This window comes from Echinops telfairi, unplaced genomic scaffold (assembly GCF_000313985.2).
Source record: "Echinops telfairi isolate 266 unplaced genomic scaffold, ASM31398v2 ScPeMD7_3533;HRSCAF=4204_0, whole genome shotgun sequence".
Taxonomy (NCBI): domain Eukaryota; kingdom Metazoa; phylum Chordata; class Mammalia; order Afrosoricida; family Tenrecidae; genus Echinops; species Echinops telfairi.
The window spans coordinates 27,587,903-27,594,416 of record NW_022107431.1 but is presented as its reverse complement, the minus strand read 5'-3'; positions in this window follow the sequence as shown (position 1 = coordinate 27,594,416).

The window sequence follows — 6,514 nt, the reverse complement described above, 5'->3', positions numbered from 1 at the left end:
CCTCTGGCAACTTCCTGTAAAATTGCACCTTCATGTGCTATTATGATATTGTTCTATAATTTGAGCATTCTGTTGGATCACATTTCTTTGCAATGGGTACATATATGGATCTCTTCCCATCATTTGGCCAATTGGCTGTCTTCCAAATTTCCTGATATAACAAAGTGAGTGCTTCCAGTGGTATTTCATCAATTGCTGGAGCCTTGTTTTGTGCTAATATTTTCAGTATAGCTTGCACTTTTTTCCATCAGTACCATTGGTCCTTATTCATATGCTACCTTCTGAAATGGTGAATTGTCAACTTGTTTTGGGTACAAAGACATTGTATATTCTTCCCATCTTCTTTTGATGCATCCTGCATCATTGGATATTTTGCCCAATAAATCCTTCAATATTACAACTAAAGGCTTGAATTATCTTGAGTTATTTCCGTCTAAAATATACTGAGCATGTTCTCCTTTTTTGGTTTTCTATATGAAGTCTTTTCACATTTCATTATAATATTTGACATTGTTTTGTGGAGCTCCCTTTGAAATTTTCTATTCAGCTCTTTTTTACTTCATCATTTCTTACATTTGCCTTAACTACTCAATGATTAAGAGAAAGTTTCAGATTGCTTTCTGACATCTACTTGAACCTTTTCTTTTCTATCTTTGGAGTAGCTTGTTTCTTCATGAATGGTGTTCATAATGTCATCCCACATCTCATCAGGTCTTCTGTCACTAGTATTCAATGAGTCAAATCTGTTCTTGAAATTCAGATAAGATAGACTCAAGGTTGTATTTTGGCTCTTGTGGACTGTATTTTAGTTTTTCTTTCTGCTTCAACTTCAACTTACATATGAGTAGTTGATAATCTGTTTCACAATCAGCCTCTGGCCTGGTTTTTTCTACCGATATTGAATTTCTCCATCTTCTCTTCCCACAGATGGAGTTGATTTGCTTTCTGTGTACTCTATCAGTAGAAATCCATGCCTTTCATGTTGGTGAAAAAGATACTTGCAATGAACAAGTCCATAGTCTTGAGAAAATCTATCATTAGATCTCAAGTTTCATTTCTATCACCAAGACCGTATTTTCCAACAACTATCTTTTCCTTATTGTTTCCAAATTTTGAATTCCAGTAGCCAATAATTATAAATGCATCTTGATTGCATGTGTGTTAGTCTGGTACATTAGAGAAACAAATCCACAGAAACTCAAATGTAAAAGAGAGAGTTTTCTATAAAGGTTAAGTACACATCAAGAAAACATCCCAACCCAATGCTGCCCATGCCCACAAGTCCAACATTACCCATATGTCTGACACCAATCCAAAAAGTCCTCCTCCGTCTCACAAAACACCCACAATGATGCCGACTGCAGGAAGAAATCCAAGTCAGTGAGTGTGTAAGCATCTCAGCGGTGGCAGGGGTCTCCACATGGCTACTCCAGCACCCAGGGCTGTATCGGGTAGGTCCATGGGGCTTCTCCTCAGGAATGTCTTGCAGGACGTGAACATTGCAAGATAAAGCAGGGAACTGGCTAAGGCAACTGCACCCTAGCACAACCATTAGAAATCAAGAGACCTGAGAACAAGAAAGGCAAGGATCACTGAGCCATTTATCCCTCCACCCTTCCTATAACCACACATGTATTTATCAGTCAGGCTGGCACAATAAACTAACCCAGCATGTTTGGTCAATTTAAAAATGAATACATTTGTAGAATTCTTCAATATCTTCATTACTAGCTCTAATGGTTGGTGCATAAATTAGAAAAAAAATTCTGCTTCTTGAATTTCTTTGAATTTGGATTTATAAACAATATTATCATGTACAGTATTATACTACAGGATAGATCTTTAAATGTCCTGTATGATAAATGCAACACCATTCCTCTTGACTGTATCTTTCCCAGCACAGTAAACCACATGATTTCCTAATTCAAAAGGACCCTACCAGCTCATTCCAGGTCACTAATACCTAGTATATAGATTTTTATGTATTCCATTGTTTTATGTATCCCATTACATTTTTTATGACTTCTAAATTTCCTAGATTCATACTTAGTACATGCCAAATTCCTCTTATTAGTAGAGCTTTGCAGCTGCTTCTTATTTTGTGTCATGCCCCACTGGTGAATGAAGGACTGAAAGCTTACTTCCTCAATCTGTGCTCCATTTCTGTCATTACGGTAGAATTTACTTTAAGAAGGGAACTCTTCCTCAGACATATTTTAGGTGCGTCCTGACCCAAGGGCCTCATCTTCTGGAACTATCTGAGAAAATGCTCTGCTTTTATCCATTAGGCCTGCAGTATCTGACAATGTTTTGATAGTATCCATAAAGATCTCAGGGACTTATCCCTCAGAAGTAGACAGCCTAGTCCTTCTTAATAGTCTGTTCTTAATCTGGAAGGTCTACTGAAACTTATTCTCTTAGAGTGTGCCTGCCTGCCTTTTAAATGCCAGTGAGATCGTTTGCAGAATCTCAGGAACACACAAGCCAGCACAGCATGACAAACTGATAAAGTGGTTTATCATATAAGCTATGGAAATACTTCTTATATTACATGAAAATCATCCACAACGTTGTTTTCAAAACACTTTTATATTGAAATACATTTCTACTTAACTATAATAAGGTATTTAAAATATCAGAAAATGTGATAAAATCAGGTATTATGAAAACACCGTTAGCAACCAAAATACCATCACCTACATTTAGTGCTTGCAATCTTAACCAAATGATTCAAAGCATTATTGTAATTCATAAAAACACTCTAACCACAACTCATAGAAGTTGCTGTTAGGACATCAAGACAGTGCAGACCGTGTACAACAAAATGAAAAACACTTGGGTCACAATGGGTTATATTGAAGCCCACTGTTGCAGCCACCCTGTCAATCCATTCCAATGGAGTCTTCTGCTTTCTCACGGACCTTCTGCTTTACCCAGCAGGATGTCCTTGACTGAAAACTCTCAATTAACAAATTTATAATCAATGAGTAACCAGCCAGAATGTAAATGGGCTCTGTCATCAAGTACATTATTTTGTTCAACTGAAACAGCATGGATCAGAGGTAAGAAGCGCAACGCATTGATTTTGTGTTATTGAAATATCTCACATTTAGTTAGGACTTTAGAAACTCCAAAAAATAAGACTTTATACTCCCATAGAGTCTCAGAACTGCACATGAGCAGTTTTTCTCTGTCCAACTACGAGTTGTCATTTACTCTATGGCAATGAATTCAGAGAATTATATACCTAACTCATATTCTTTCTCTGACGGACATTTGCTGGCCAAAACCAGTGCTAATGCTAGAAAGAACTGGCACATTTTTCTTGAATAAATTGTATATAATAATAGCCTATTGGAAAATATACACTGTGGAGTAAAATATACACTGTTCATTTTCCTATGGGTGAAGATACCTTTTTAAAACATCCCCCCCTTTTCTTTGTTTTACCTATGTATTAGTCTAGGTACTTTGGAGAAACAAATCCACATCAACTCATGTATAAGAGAGAGTTTATGTAAAGGTTAAGTGCACAATCATGAAAATATCCCAACCCTCTACTGCCCAAGTCCACAAGTTCAATATTCACCCATTAACCCATATGCCCAACACCAGTCCACAAAGTCCTCCTCCATCTCACAAAACAGACGCAATGATGCCAACTGCAGGAACAAAGCCAAGTCAGTGAATGTGTAAACATCTCAGCACTGGCAGGAGTCTCCACACGGGTACTCCAACACCCAGGGCTGCATCAGGGTAGGTCCATGTGGCTTCTCCTTGGGGATGTCTTGCAGGAAGTCAGCCTTGCAAGCTGAAGCAGGGAACTGCTAAGGCAGCTGCACCCTTGTGCGACCATCACAAAGCAAGAGACCCAAGAACTCCAAAGGCAAGGGTCACTGAGCCATTTATCCCACATGTGTTTATCAGCCAGGTTGGCACAATAAAATAGCTCAACCTATTTTAAAAATAATTTTATTCACACATAATCCATAAATCATTAAAATCCAATAATTGAATTATATCATGAAGTGTTGTACAATTATTAACACAATTGATTTTAGAACATCTTCTTTCTTATACTTATTGTTATTAGCTCCTATTTCCCTCCAACCATCACTTCCACGCCCCTGAGGAACCATTAATCCAATAATGGTCTCTATAGACTTACCTATTCTGTGCTGTTGGAGTCATATAGGATCTGAAGGAAGCAATACAAAAAAAGGATGAGATGGTAGAGAACACAAAAGCCATGCACTAAAAATAAATACAAACCTAAGGGATGAGATTTTTTTAAAGCCAGTAGTAAATTCAGACTAATAGCTTTGAGGAGGCAGAGAATCTCACCAGTGACCAAGAGAATAAGCAGGAAGACTTCAACACGTGGGAAAGACAGCCAAAGAAGATCATCGGAGAACCTGAAGAAAATGAGAGCCGTGTCTGATACTATGAAGAGGAAATACATTAGAATAATTAGACGACCAGAACAACAAGTAACAAAAGTCGACTGCAAAATAGTGAGGGAATTCTTATAGGAAAACTCCCACAGCTTAATGAATGAAAAGCAGGCAACCATTCAATAGGCAAAAAGAACACCAGCTAAACTGAATCCCAGGAATAAGTCATCAAGGCATATAATAGTTAAACTATCCAGGTTTGAGGAAAAGGCGAAAATCCTAAGAATAGGTAGGGGGGGAAAAACGCAGTCACCTAAAAAGGTATCCAAATAAGAATATGCACAGATCTATCAGCAGACACTGTGACGCAGAGGAGAACATGGAGAAACATATTCTGAAAATTGAAGGAAAATAACACAAGCCCAAAGATACTCTCTCCAGCCAAATTATCAAGATAGATGGAGAAGTAATATTCTTCCCGGACAAGGAAAAACTAAAAAAATATGTTTAAAGAAATCCAGCCCTACAAATGATCCTTGCTGACCCATAATGGGAAGAAGAGCAATACTCTCCAAGCACAAATAAGAGACCTCCAAATAGAATAACTCCACCCAGAGGTCAACGAAGAGAAAACAGGGCCAAAATAGCATTGGTTCAAGATGGAAAGAAGGCAAGAATGAAGCGCACACAGACACACATGCACAACACACTGATAAGACAGGGTAGGAAAACGCCCAACACAAAAGGTACAAGATGACATCAAAGAGTCCTCAGATGGATGTATTACCCCTGAATATCAATGGATTAAATTCAGGCATTAAAAGGCAGAGGCTAGCAGACTGGCTTAGAAAACACAACCCATTGATCTGATGCCTCCAGGAGACACATCTCAAGATTACAGACAAACATAGGTGAGAATCAAAGGCTGGAGAAAAATATACCAAGCAAATGACAACTCATAGAGCAGGGATTGCAATCCTAATAGTAGACAAAATTGATCTTAAGTTATAGCCATAACAAGAGATAAGGAGGGACACTATATAATGCTCAATGGAACAGTAGACCAAGAACCAGTGAACATAATAAATACATATGCACCCAAGGAAAGACCCACAAAATTGGTCAATCAACCACTCCAAATCATGAAAGAAGAAATAAATTATAGTAGTTCATTTTAATGCACCACTCTCCAAGAAAGATCACAGGGAAATAAGTTTAACAAGGAGGCTACAGAGCTAAACATTACAATTGGACAACTTGACCTGAAAGATGCAAAATATATCATATTCTTTTCAAGTACATATGGCACATACACTTGAAGATAGATCACCTGCTGGAACACAAGCCCAATCTGTGTAAATTCAAGCACACACAGATCACATGGATTTTCTCTCTGACCACCATGCCATAAGGATGAAAATCAACCAAAGGATGATTAAGAAAACAAGGACAAACAATTGGAGGATGAATAGCTCTCTCTTACAACAGGAGTGGGCACTGGCCCAGATTAGCAATGAAATTAGGAAGTTTCTAGAAGCCTACAAGAATGAGAATACTATGTACCCAAACCTTTGGGACACAGCAAAGGCAGTTATCAGAGGAATTTTGATATCTATACATGCGCACATGAAGAAGGAAGAGAGACTTATGATCGATATGCTGGCACAAAACCTACACCAATTAGAGCAGAGTCAGTAGGACAATCCAACTATTTGCAAAGGAAACGAAATAATAAAAATCAGGACTGATCTGACCCCACCACACTGGGGTAAAACACTAACGGCACGCAACAGAGGAATAAGGGGAGCAAAGCAAAGAAGTTCCTGGGGAATACCAAAAATAGACTTTGGGGAAGGGAGTGAGTGACACCCCATCAGACTCAACAGGAAAACACTCCTAAAGGTCAGCAAACAGACCTGGAACTCTTTTTAGGGTTTTGTTTGTCATTGGTTTTGCTGTTGTTGTTTATTTGTCTTATTTTGTTGTTTTGCTTTTCTTTGTCATGTTTTGTGCTTATTATTGTCTCTGCATATCTACCAAGAAAATATAGGTGGGATAAACAACATGGGGGAGAAAATAACAGGACTGACAGTTCCAGAACACGGGAGAGGGGGGAGACG